At 46.2% G+C, this 14,394-nt stretch overlaps 1 long non-coding RNA gene across 1 annotated transcript in view; it reads right to left on the bottom strand.

Moving 5' to 3' along the window:
• Positions 1-14,394, bottom strand: part of LOC125026364 — a 53,355-nt gene that overhangs the window by 26,369 nt on the left and 12,592 nt on the right. Inside the window, exon 2 of the long non-coding RNA XR_007114934.1 lies at positions 2,016-2,054. This is a non-coding gene — a long non-coding RNA (uncharacterized LOC125026364). The remainder of the gene's footprint in view (positions 1-2,015; positions 2,055-14,394) is intronic.

Here is a 14,394-nt window from a genome sequence, read left to right as displayed (position 1 = left end):
AAGACAGAGACACCGACATACGTACATACATACATATATATCCATCCAGCCATCCATAATCTCTCTCACACACACACACACACACACACACACACACACACACACACACACACACACACACACACACACACACACACACACAAACTACAGCAACGGACGCTCTCTATGCCCTTGTCAGTATGCCAGTATGCTTCGATGGAGTGATTAATCCGCTGCTGAAAACCTGACAATTATCTGAAATTCGTGCCGGATCTGGCATCAACAACAGCCTTTAAACCAGTAAACCTTGCACTGAACACAACCCGGATCATTTTTACGCGAGAAAATTCGGCTTCAAAAACTGGATTGCAACTTCCCTCTCTTTTTTTCTTTTCCTTTTTTTTTGTTTTGTTTCTCTCTTTCGCTTTCCTTGTATTTTTTTTTTTTTTCATTTCTTGCTCTATTTATCATTTTTTAAGTCACGGGGCGCATTTTCATAACGTCACTTTTTTCAACTGGTTAAAAGCCCTCTCTGGGTTGAAAGTGAAGTGTGCGATGGTCGTGTGAATCACAAATGATGTTATTGCAACCGCGAGCACGTTTTGCGATTTTTCGTTTGATTTCTCGTTATTAGGACCCACTTTTTCCTTAATTGTATCATTCTACCTTTACCTTTTCTTTATTTGTTGTTGCTTCTTCATTCCCCATTTATGCCTAGCATGTTTCTTTGTGATTCTTCCTTTTCCTCAATTTGGCCACCTCTCTCACCTAAATCATCTCTCCCTCTTCCTTCTTCCTAAATCATCTCTCTACCTCCTTCTTCTTCTTAAAAATCCTCCAAGCCTCCTTCCAACCCCTTCCTCCCCCCCCCCCCCCCCATCCCCCACACTCCTCCGAAAATAAATAAAAATACCTCATAAATCTCCCCTCCTTCCCACCCTTGTCTCCTCGCCCCCTCTCCCCCCCCCCCCCCCCGACCACGCCCACCGTCTTGGCGAAAACAGTAAATCAGTTTAGGATTACGTCTCGCCCAACCTCTTCCCGGACTGGAGTTTTAGCCGGGATGTCGAGCCTCCAGCATCCCGCAGCATCGAGCATCCATCAGGCGTCCTTTCATCTCGCCTTCGCGCGGAATCTGAGCGACTTGGGCGGCTGCGGCTCCGCGGACTTGGCGGACGGGGGGGAGAAGCAGGAGGAGGGGGGACGAGGAGGGGGGGAGGGGGGGAAGGAGGAGGAGGAGGGGAAGGGGAAGAAGGAGGAGGAGGGGGAGAGGGAGGAGGAGCAGGAGGAGGAGGGGGGGAAGGAGGAGGAGGGGTGAGGAGGAGGAGGAGGGGAGAGGAGGAGGATGAGGAGGATGAGGAGGAGGGGGGAAGGAGGAGGAGGAGGAGGAGGAGGAGGAGGAGGAGGGGGAGGAGGGGAAGGAGGAGGAGGAGGGGAAGGAGGAGGAGGAGGAGGAGGAGGGGGAGGAGGAGGAGGAGAAGGAGGGGAAGGAGGAGGAGAAGCAGGAGGAGGAGGAGGAGGAGGAGGAGGAGGGGAAGGAGGAGGAGGGGGGAAGGAGGAGGAGGAGGAGGAGGAGGAGGAGGGGTGAGGAGGAGGAGGAGGAGGAGGAGGGAGGAGGAGGAGGAGGAGGAGGAGGAGGAGGAGGAGGGGGAGGAGGAGGAGGAGGAAGAGAAGGAGGAGGAGGGGGAGGAGGAGGACAAAGAAACAGAAGAAGTAGAAGAAGAAAAAAAGAAAGAAAGGAGACGGAGGAAGAGGAAGAGGAGGAGGAGGAAGAGGAGGAAGAGGAGAAGGAGGAAGACGAAAAAACAAATAAAGCACAAAGTAAGACAAAAAGAAGAAGAAAGGAGACAGGGTGGAGGAGGAGGAGGAGGAGAAGGAGGGGGGAGGAAGATTAAGATGAGAAGGACAAGTAGGCGACGGGGGAGGAGTAGGAGATGGAGAAAAAAAAAAGAAGGAAAAAGCGGGAGAAGAAAAAAAATCAACAGAAGAGAAGTAGAAAAACAAAAACAAATGGAAGAAGAAGAGCAGGCACAAACCCTAGACGACGGCGACGGCGAAGTCCCCCAAACCCGTACCTGGAAAGAGAAGAGAAACGAACGTCAGAACAGCGTTTGCGCAGCGTGGAGGGCCGCCGGGTGTTTATGATAATCACGTGCTTACATCAACAGGGAAAAAACATCCACCTCCCCTCCCCTCGGCCTCCCCTTGGCCTCCCCCCGGCCTCCTCTCGCCCCTCTCGGTCCCACCTTAGTCCCCCCCCTCCATCCCCTGTCGGTCCCACCTCGGTCCTCTCTTGGCCCACCTCGGTCCCTCCTCGGTCCCCTCTATACCCCCTCGGTCCGCCCTCGATCCCAGGTCGGTCCCCCGTCGGTCCCCTCTCGCCCTTGGCCCGTCGCACCGGCCCCGAGGCTTATGGCTTCGATGCCCCGCGGAAGCTGCCTGACGCCGGCCGATGCCCCGAGGGAGTTTGGCGGAAGGACTTTAGTTTCCACCGTCTGTGTTATCTCGTATTCTGATTGTCTGTAGATGTGTCTGTGGGCAAGAGAGGGAGGAGAGGGGGTGGGAGTGATGGATGGAAGGGTGTGTGTGTGTGTGTGTGTGTGTGTGTGTGTGTGTGTGTGTGTGTGTGTGTGTGTGTGTGTGTGTGTGTGTGTGTGTGTGTGTGTGTATAAATAAATATATATATATATATATATATATATATATATATATATATAGAGAGAGAGAGAGAGAGAGAGAGAGAGAGAGAGGAACTAAGCTAGTGACCTAGGGAGTGACTGAGTGACTGAGTAAGCGTGAATATAACTTTGAGTGCACTTGCGTCTCTCAATTAGTCAGTCACTCTCTCTCTCTCTCTCTCTCTCTCTCTCTCTCTCTCTCTCTCTCTCTCTCTCTCTCTCTCTCTCTCTCTCTCTCTCTCTCTCTCTCTCTCTCTCTCTCTCTCTCTCTCTCTCTCTCTCCCTCTCTCCCTCCCTCCCTCCAGATGCACTCAAGTAAAACCATCTCACATCGAACAATAAATCTTGCCACAGAATGACGTAAGAGATTACATCTAAAAATTCAAGCCATGACTAAAATTCCCTCACGGTCTGCCTTCCCTCTTCCTCGCTTTCGCTTCATTTTCTTTTATCGCCGCTTGCGACTGTCCTTCTTATCTCCCGAGTCTTGCTTTCCCCCCCTCCTAGTCTCTTTCTCAGATTCTAACAAACTCTCCCAAGAGGCTGTTAATTTTGTTCTTTAACTTCATCTTTTTCATTTTCCTCTTTCCGTTGCTACTTCTTCTTCTTCTCCTCCCCCTCTTCTTCTTCTTCTTCTTCTTCTTCTTCTTCTTCTTCTTCTTCTTCTTCTTCTTCTTCTTCTTCTTCTTCTTCTTCTTCTCCTCCTCTTCCTCTTCCTCTTCCTCTTCCTTTTCCTCCTCCTCCTCCTCTTCCTCCTCCTCTTCCTCTTCCTCTTTCTCTTTCTCTTTCTCTTTCTCTTTCTCTTCCACTTCCTCTTCCTCTTCCTCTTCCTCTTCCTCCTCCTCTTCCTCCTCCTCCTCCTCCTCTTCCTCCTCTTCTTCCTCCTCCTCCTCCTCCTCCTCCTCCTCCTCCTCCTCCTCCTCCTCCTCCTCCTCCTCCTCCTCCTCCTCCTCTTCTTCCACCTCCTCCTCCTCTTCTTCTTCCTCCTCCTCCTTTTTATTTGTCTTCCCCCCAAGGACTTTAATTTCTCTCTCGATTCCCCGCAACGCACTTTCCCTTTTCTTCTCCGCCTCCTGTTTATCTTCTTGCACTTCGCTCAGTTGCAATTTCGCGTCACTTTCCAACCCCTTTCCCGAACCGACTCCCGCCTCGTCTCGCTCCCGACTCTTCAAAGGACATTAATATGTATGCACTTTTTTCCCAATTCTCTGTTCTTCCTTTTCTTCGTCTTCTTCTTCTTCTTCTTCTTCTTCTTCTTCTTCTTCTTCTTCTTCTTCTTCTTCTTCTTCTTCTTCTTACTCCTCTTCGTTTCCTTCCGGTATTTAGGCCAACTTCTCGACGTGTTCTAATTACTTTTGTTCCTACTATCATTATTATTTTTTTTTTTTCATTCTTGTCTTTCCTTTTCCTTCCTTCTACTTATTAGTGAATAATTTGTTCTTTCTTAGCCATCATAGCTTCCGTATTAATGTAGAAGTAATGGTAATGGTAATGGTAATGGTAATGGTAATGGTAATGGTAATAGTAATAGCAATAGTAGTAGTAGCAGTAGTAGTGATAGTTTTTTGGGGGGAGGGAAACACAAACACAAACACAAACACACACGCAAACGCACACGCAAACGCACACACGCACACACACACACACACGCACACACGCGCACACGCACACGCACTCACACACACACACACACTAATAATAATATATATATGTATACAAACACACGCACACACACACGCGCACACGCACACGCACTCACACACACACACACACTAATAATAATATATATATATATATATATATATATATGTATACACACACACACACACACACACACACACACACACACACACAAATAATAATAATAATAATAATAATAATAATATATATATATGTATGTATACACACACACACACACACACACACACACACACACACACACACACACACACACACATATATATACAGATATATATATATATATACATATATATATATATACATATATATAATATATATAATATATATATAATATATACATATATATTTTTTTTTTATTTATATTTATGCACCCAACCCTGAATTTAAATATCACAGTTCTCTGCAGATCTTGGACGAATCCTATCTTCTGGGGATCTTAATCAACGAGCCCGGTGATCATAGCTCTCGGGAGGCTTTTAAGACTTTTCCTAATTCCCGGCATTAATCTGGGCGCGCTCATGCTAAGTCTGAGCCGTACCTCCTGCGCATTTCATACTTCATCCCCAACACACATTCGGTTTCATTAATTCAGCCTTTACATCTTTTTTTTTTTTTTTTCCCGGAGAATAAATTAGCCTTCCGGGTCTTCTTCTTCTTGCCTCTGATCCCCTTGCTTTACCTTAGATCTCGCCGTGAAATCTCCCCTGCCCACCCGGAAGATCACCCCCCCTGCCTGCCTTCCTTAACCCCCCCCCCCCCCCCCCTGTAATTTCCCTTACAGCAAGAATAACTCCCACGTCCTGTCAACAACGTCCCCTCCAAGATCCCTACCGCTACATGACTAATATCGCCGTCTTCCCCTAAATTCTCCCCTGGAATGAAGCATAATCCCCCCCTTGTTTTGGCTCATACCTCTCGTTAGAGCTCCTCTATAGTATGAGAAATCCCCTAACATCTGTCATTTATCCCTAACGCACTAGTAAGTTTGGGATTGAAAGATACCCTAACATTTGGGATACATTTCTAACATACAAACAGTGTAAGAAATTCTCCTCACCCTTGGAATTTATCTCTATTTTCTTGAATAGGCTAGTTCTCCCCTACATACGAAACATTCCCTTAACAGTTGGGGTGTATCTCCCTTACCCAGAAACATGAGTGATCTCCCTGTTTACCCTTCCAGTTTCCCCCTGGATCATCACTGCCCCGAGACTAATCTCCCTCCTTTCCTTCAAACACGCTCTCCTTCTTTACATGCAAATGGATATAAGAGAAAGCGAGAGAGAGGGAGAGAGAGAGAGGAGAGAGAGGAGAGAGAGGAGAGAGAGGAGAGAGAGAGAGAGAGAGAGAGAGAGACAGAGAGAGAGAGAGAGAGAGAGAGAGAGAGAGAGAGAGAGAGAGAGAGAGAGAGAGAGAGAGGAGGGAGGGAGGGAGGGAGGGAGGGAGGGAGGGAGGGAGGGAGGGAGGGAGGGAGGGAGAGAGGGAGGGGAGGGAGGGAGGGAGGGAGGGAGGGAGGGAGGGAGGGAAGGGGAGGGAGGGAGGGGAGGGGAGGGAGGGAGGGGAGGGAGGGAGGGAGGGGAGAGAGGAGAGGAGAGGAGAGGAGAGAGAGAGACAGATATGTAGGTGCCTCCCTGAGAGTCCTAAGGTTGATGTATTTCTCCCTTGTTAGGTCCATGATAGACTATGCAAGCCCAGTTCTTAGTATGCTGCCACCGAGTGCCCTCAAACCCCTTAAAGTTTTACAGAACAAGGCCATGAGAATAGTACTTGGATGCCCAATGACTGCTAAAGTTCTCGTCATGAGAAAAGAGTTAAACCTCCCCTCTATTCACAGTCGTGTCATCCAAGTTAACACCATACTAGGCATCAGACTTCTGCAGCTTCAACCCAGACCACAAATCTCCAATATCCTATCATATGAGATAAATCATAGAGTTAGGCATGCCCGGCCTCGATCTCATACAGTCCAACTTAGAATGGAAAACTAAAACTGCTCATACTATCATGTTCTTCAATGTATGGAACAACGAAGCTATTAATATTCCAGATACAGTTATTGCTGCTCCTTGGCACAGAACTCATGTACATGTTTATATTGATAAACTAAAAGAGTCTAAATCTATGGCTTCAAAAACGGAACTAAAAGCTCACTACTTGAAATATATAGATGGCATTCTACATCCCCCTCACGGTACGCCCCCATTTGCAATCTACTGTGATGCCTCCACTGATCCTCATGGAGCAACAGGGATTGGTGTGCTAATTCCTAATATAGATCTTTAAGAAAGTGTGTGCATTTCCAACTGGACAGAGAGAGAGAGAGAGAGAGAGAGAGAGAGAGAGAGAGAGAGAGAGAGAGAGAGAGAGAGAGAGAGAGAGAGAGAGAGAGAGAGAGAGAGAGAGTGTATGTGCGCCGTGCATGTGCGTCTCAATGAGCGAATAATCTCTTCATGCATACATGTACGCAAGTGCGTGTGTGTGGCAAGACCAGGACGTCGGTACGTACAGTACGTGTGCGTTCCATATTGAACTTTGATCTTGCCTCGCCTGTTTGCATCTCCTCCAAGCACTCTGTCTTCAAACACTTTGCTCTCATTTGATTGCTGGTTCTCCCAGTCTCGGCTTTCTCCTGCTCATGCCAAGTCGACAGAGGAATGTGTGTTCTTTCCGGCTCGCCCACACGCCCATCGCCGCCCCTCCCTGTGCTCCCACCCCGTCCCCGTTCTTCGCGAAGACAGTTCTTTCATTGGTCATTTCAGCACCTTTTTACCTGCGGTGATTTTGCCATTCGCTTTCCTTTTCTTCTCTGTGTCCTCTGCCCATACGTGTTTAATTCTGTCCATTCCCTTCTTCATTGCTTTGATCTATCCGTCTCTACTTTCCTATCTCCCTCGTTCTAGCCGTATTTTCATCTTACAACTCCGTTTTCTTTAACGAATTCTAGGTTATCTTTCAGTTCAACCTTTCTTTCTTTTTTTTCCTGTCCACCTGCCTGTCCCTCTGTCTGCTTGTATGTCTGCCTCTCTTCTTCCTCACTACCGTCCCTCCTCTATCCCTATCCCTCTCCCTCTCTCTCTCTCTCTCTCTCTCTCTCTCTCTCTCTCTCTCTCTCTCTCTCTCTCTCTCTCTCTCTCTCTCTCTCTCTCTCTCTCTCTCTGTGTGTGTGTGTGTGTGTGTGTGTGTGTGTGTGTGTGTGTGTGTGTGTGTGTGTGTGTCTGTCTCTTTCCCCCTCCTTCTCCCTCTCCCTCCATTTCCTCTATTTATCGCTTTCCATTAACCAACCTCTTTTCCCTCTTCTCTCCTCTCCGCTTATCAGTCCCTCTCTCTCTCCCCTTCCATTCATCTGTTACCCTCTTTCCTGCGCATACACCCAGCAGGTACGAGATGAGTCATCCATTGACGTCACTCACTCATTTTATTACCGCTAGCTTTCTGGCTCCTCCCTCATCACTCCTGGTGACGGCCTCACTACCAATAATGCTTGAAATAATAATGGTAACAAAAATGATTATATTACTGATACTGATAGCTGTTATAATAATGATAATGATAATGGTAATGGTAATGGTAATGGTAATGGTAATGATAATGATAATATTAATGAACATTGCTCTTTGAGGTATGCTGCTAATAAAAAAATAATAACAATGATAACAATTATAGCCATAACAATAGTAACAATAACAGCAACAATATAATAAAATAACAATAACATTGATAAAATATAGGAGGACAAAATTGTATACGATAGGGCTGCCAAACTCATCTGCCCCAGGGGACCACATTTCACCTTAGTGTACAGCAAGCGGCCCAGATAAACATGAGTCGACGTAATGAAACGACCATATGGTTGACGTAAAAGCGTAGGAGGCTTTTTCATTTATTACAAAAACACAATAAGAGAAAAAACAATGTAACAGTGTAAGTGATAACCCCAAAAGACGGAGGACTGGCTTAATCAGTCATGTAAAACGGCCGACTGTAAGACTGAAATAGCGAATGCGCCGCGGGCCGCGTATTTGACACCCCTGGTATGAGTAATAAAATCAGCATACTCATTAAGAACATTATCTTTAATTACCATTATTATTACTGTTAATACAATTCATTCTTCTTCTTCCTCTTCCTCCTCCTCTTTCCCCTTTTCTTCCAGCGCCATTCCCGCTCTCTTCTCCCCTTGCCACTGCCTCCCCCTCGGCTTCGCCCCCTCCCCCACTAGCTCACCCCCCCCCCCACCCTCCTCCTCCTCCGGCGCCATTACCTCCACCTCCTCCTGGCAAGAAGGGCGTCCACAAGAAGACGCTCATGGCGGCACTTAAGTGCTTTAATTATTGTTGCCGCGTTAAGTTGCGGAAGTTCCATAGGCGAGTCTTCCATCATTTTCCTTTTCCCTCTCCTCTTTCTCCCTTCCTTCGTCCCCCTGGTCGCTGCATGCGCTCATCTTCCTCTTTCCATAAACGTTCCTCAGTGTTATGCAACGTTTCCCTTTCCCGCATTAATCGAATCATCTATCAAAGGCTCCTTCACGCGGGTTCCTCCGAGGGCGGCCAGCGGGGCCGGCGGCTCCAGGCCTCTACTCCCAGCCTCGGCCTCTTGTTGCATCTGGCCTCGCTCTTCGCGCTCATGTTTCTGTGTGTGTGTGTGTGTGTGTGTGTGTGTGTGTGTGTGTGTGTGTGTGTGTGTGTGTGTGTGTGTGTGTGTGTGCGTGCGTTCGTGCGTGCGTGTATGTATGTGTACACACACACACACACACACACACACACACACACACACACACACACACACACACACACACACATACACACACACATATATATATATATATATATATATATATATATATATATATATATTAATATATATATATATACTTATACATATCACACGTATGGATAAATAGAAAAGCAGATACTGATAGCCACCCAACAGCGATTCACACAACACAACACTAACGACCGCGTTCGAAATAACCCCCTGAAAATGCGTTTGTTTTTCAGGTTCAGAAGTGAGTGAAACTGTTCCCTGGTTTTTCCCTTTTGGCCCCGAGGCTCCGTGCGTGTGAGCGGGTGTGAGGTCACGGCACAAATGGTGGGGAGGGTGGGGAGAGAGAGGGAAAGAGAAGGGGAAGGACGAAGGGATTGAGGGAATGGGGAGAGAGGAATGGGAAGGAGAGACTGAAGGGATGGATGGAAAGGGGAGATATGAAGGTCGGGAGAATAGAAGGGTAAATAGGAATGAAATGAATGAGGGGGAGGGGGTGGGGGAAGGAGAGGGGGTTGGGTGTGGATAAGAACGACTGCGAGCGAGCGGGAATGGGGGGGAAGGGGGTGGGAGAAAGGGGAGGGGGGGGGGAGCAGCCGATGCGGTGCCGTCTCGCTCGGGATGATCCCCGCCCTCGTACTTTCCCCTTCACTTCTGACTCCAGGAAGCGTTGCGTGCATTCTCGTTGTGCGTCGGTGTTGTTTATGCTTCCTTCCTCCGGCGCTGTATTGTGCGGAAGTGTTGCCAAAGTGACGGGGTTCATGTGTGCCTCTCAGCTTGGCAATAGGGTTCTTTCTTCCAGATTGGTGTGAAGTCTTCCTGCATTTGACTTCCGATCTGCATCACGCCTTTCGCTAAGCAACAGAATAGAAGTGTCCTATTCCTTCTCCTTTAACAACTTCAATGTGCATCAGTATCTCCCGATGTTCATGCTGTGCTGTGTCTATAATCGCCCATCACTTCTTTTAACACGAGGAAGAGGCCAAGGTACACCCGCCGCCACAACTCTCCGGAACACGCACGCCCCATTCCACCGCCCGAGGCCTCCTCCCGTTTCGGTCTCCGTCCAGTGCCGTTTCGCTGCCATTAACCTCCGGCCGGCAACGTATGGCACTCGGAGGCCATTTCATTGACTCGCTTGTAATCGATCTGCTATGAGAGGCGAAGATAAAGAAACGATACTCTATCATGAAAACCCTTAAAAAAAAAAAAATGAAAACTCTTAAAAAAAAAAAAAAAAAAAATACGTGGAGTTTAGAGAGCGTGCAAATACAAAACATCAATAATGCCTTCCATGGAAATATTACTATTCGAGTCAAAGCCTGATTCTTTCATTCCATCTTTTTTTTAATGGAAAATACGCTTTTTCTATTTTGCTTTACATTCGGGCGAAGCAATAATAAAAGTAAAACCCACGCTGGCGATGACTTTTTCAATAAATGCTTTTGTCCTTCCCCGTCCTCTTGTGAATCCCATTCTCGGCATTTCTCTCTCTGTTTTCCCTTCAATTCTGCCGTTAAATATATTTCTACGGGATCGGCACGTTGATAAAACCGGTCCCTTTCTTTCCCTTTGAACGGCGACAACCCGTTCGTGGAATTTGCAAATAAAAACAAAACAAAACAAAAACAAATATAAATGTATTCATATAGATGCACACATTCAGAGTAAAATAATGGTATGGATATTCAATCACTCGAGATCGATTTTCACCCTGATCTACCTTGTCTATCCGACCCCTCGCCTTTCTATCACACCTCGGACCCCACGTCCCCCCCTCTCTTGTCACTCCCTCACCCCCCTTACCCCCACAGACCCCTCGTGATAGCCCCCACCTCGCCCACAACAGTCCCCCACAGCCCACCCCCACATCGCGATTCATCACGCACTCCACCTTTCCTCCTCGCCCCCCCCCCCCCCCCCCCCCCCCACACATCCTGCCTCACACTTCCCACGCTCTTCAATGCTGCAACGAATCACCGCACTGCACGCTTCATGCAATCCGAACTGGTGACCGAGCCCTTCAGTCACAGGATCAAGGTGTCAGTGTTTGTATCTGCGATGACGTCACCGAGTGTTTATGACACTGTCGTCGATGGCGTGTATGGTGTTTTCTACGATGGTGTTCGTGTGTCTGGTCTGTCAACACTCAGGCCTCGAGCGCTGTCTTCTGGATTTCGAGATTGCAGTTTCTCCCCAATAAATGGTAAGCCTTTCACTAACTGCGGACACGAAACGTTTACCCAAGAGAGCCTTGGTCTGTAATTCTAAAAAAAAAAAAAAAAAAAAATTCAAGTGAGAACATTTTCTCTACATTTATATATCTATCTATTTAGTTAAGAAAGTAAATATACAGATAGATAGACAGGCAGCATACGTGTACGTGCAGTACTTCAATTAAGTTATAAACATAGACTTACAAATATACCTCTCATACACACACACACACACACACACACACACACACACACACACACACACACACACACACACACACACACACACACGTATACCCAGAAGACTTGATCCCATCATCTGCAGCGGCCATCCATAGAAGCAATGATGCCGCAAGAAAGTTCTGATTCGAAAGTTTGAAACTAAGATCTATCAAGAACGCCAAGCGGCTGAAAAAGAAGAAAGAGAAGAGAAAAAGAGAAACACCGCCACAAGTCAAGAAAGGCGCCGTGATGGACGCCGGATCCTGCTGCAGCGCCGCTGTTCTCCTGCCGCGGCGTCGGGTCGGGGGAGGATGAAGAGGATGAGGAGGAAGAGGAGGAGAATGAGGAGGAGGAGGATGATGATGAGGAGGAGGAAGAGGAGGAGAATGAAGAGGAGGAGAATGAGGAGGCGGAGAATGAGGAGGGGGAGGAAGTGAACAAAGAGGGGAGGAGGAGGAAGAAGAAAAAGAAGAGGAGGAGAAGGAAGAGGAAAAGAAGGAGGAGGAGGGGGAGGAAGAGAAGGAGAAGAGGACGAAGGAACAGAATAGAGCAGGCTTGGTGAGTATCAAATCAAAACTTCACGCAAAAACACATAGGAAAACATCCCACCCCTACAGCACACGCAGCCATCATAAACCAAAATAACCAAAAGAAAGGTGCAACTCCACGCCTCCTGTTTCCCCAACACGAACATGCACTATCACGTCTATGCAGCCTGCATTCACATATGCAAATTAATGCACATATGCTAACCAAAAGGGCCACCGCATATGGCCGTGTATATTTTTATGCTTGCCCCTCCCCCCTCAAACAATGAAAAAAAGAGCATTCATTAAAGTTTTATTTCCTGCCGCGTGATAGTCGGAGAACAAGATTCGTTAAACATCTCAAAATCATCCCAAAAAGAAGAAAAAAAAAATCCCAGAACTTCCCCAAATCATCGTAAAATAATCAAAATAGTCAAATATCTAGAACTCAACATAAAATGAAAATATATATGAATAAAACGAACTTGTTAAATGCCCAAAGCTTGCCCTAAAAATAACTAAACTAAAAGTTGATCCTCCCTAAAAGGTTGAATATCTCAATTTTATTTCCCCTAAAATATTGAATATTTCAAGTTAATCTCCCCTAAAAAGTTGAATATCTCAAGTTTATCCCCCTAAAAGATTAAATATCTCACATCCCCCCCCCCCCCCACATAAAAATAATAATAATAATATCTCACGGTCCCCCCCCCCACCCCTTTCCCCCAAAAGGCTGAATATTTCACCTCATCCTTAAAAGAATTACAGTGTGTAGCGGCCGGATTTCAGGGCCTTCCCTTACAGCGCGGCCGAAAATGACCAGAGCTCTAATTAATCCGTAACAGACATCAAAAGGACGAACCAGCTATGACTCTAACGGGACACCTGTAATTACGCGGTGTCATTTGTCATTTTTATCATGAGGCTCATTTCATTTATAAATCTCTAATCATTTCTACGAAGGAAACTTACATGTACGAGTATTTATAACTAACACTCTTATTACTTTCTCTCTAAAACATTCTCATGAAAAGATTTGTTTGATATTTACACCGTTCGAGCCTTTTTATTTTCCTTTTTTCTAAACCCTTCCCACGAAAAATAAAATGTATTCGACATTTCCATTCATTTCAATTTCGGGTAAATTTCCGTCTTCACAGTATAAAACAACCCGACTTTTATTGAAAGTTCACCAAAGCCGGATTGTAATGAAATAAAACAGTGGGCAAACGACTCCCTCCCTGCCCCCTTTCCCCCACCATGCTCTCCTCTACCCTCTCCTCCCTACCTCCCCTTCCCTTCCCCCTTCCTCCCTACCTCCCCTTCCCTTCCCCCTTTCTCCCTACCTCCCCTTCCCTTCCCACTTCCTCCAACCTCCCCTTCCCTTCCCCCTTCCTCCCTACCTCCCCTTCCTTTCCCCCTTCCTCCCTACCTACCCTTCCCTTCCCGCTTCCTCCCTCCTACCCCTCTTCCCTCCTACTTCTCTTCCCCACCACCCTCCTCCCCACTTCCCTCTTCCAGTCCCCCCCGCCCAATCCCCAATCCGTTGCAGTACACGTTGTAGCAATAAATACCACTCATCCGGACCGCCTCGCCAATCAAGAGACCTGTCTGTGCTAACCATAAAATACAAAGGACAAAGAATACCCTTTTTCCCCTTTCTCTTCTGTCTCTCATATTTAGCTCCTTCTTTCTTTTACTCTGCCTTTGTCTGTCCATCTGTTTGTCTATCTGTCTGTCTGTTTCTCTTCGCTTCTGCTTCACCTTAGTGTGATCATTCTCTCTCGTATCATCAAACGTCTTCCTCAATTACCAATCTCGACAATTCAAGATACAATATATATATAATATATATATAATATATATAATATATATAATATATATATATATATATATATATATATATATATATAATGTGTATGTATATATGATGTATACATATACATATATATACACACTATATATATATATATATATATATATATACATACACATATACACACATATACACATATATACATACCTAAGCATATGTATATATCTACATACATACGTATATACATTGTGTGTATATATGTATATATAAGTTTATATATATATATATACATATATATTGTGTGTATACTTACACACACACACACACACACACACACACACACACACACACACACACACACACACACACACACACCACAAACACACACACACACACACACACACACACACACACACACACACCACACACACACACATACATATAGTATGTATATATAGATAGAAAGATAGATAGATAGATATCCATATATACGG

The sequence above is a fragment of the Penaeus chinensis genome, chromosome 6, assembly GCF_019202785.1.
Source record: "Penaeus chinensis breed Huanghai No. 1 chromosome 6, ASM1920278v2, whole genome shotgun sequence".
NCBI classification, from domain to species: domain Eukaryota; kingdom Metazoa; phylum Arthropoda; class Malacostraca; order Decapoda; family Penaeidae; genus Penaeus; species Penaeus chinensis.
This window is presented reverse-complemented; position numbering and strand designations above follow the sequence as displayed.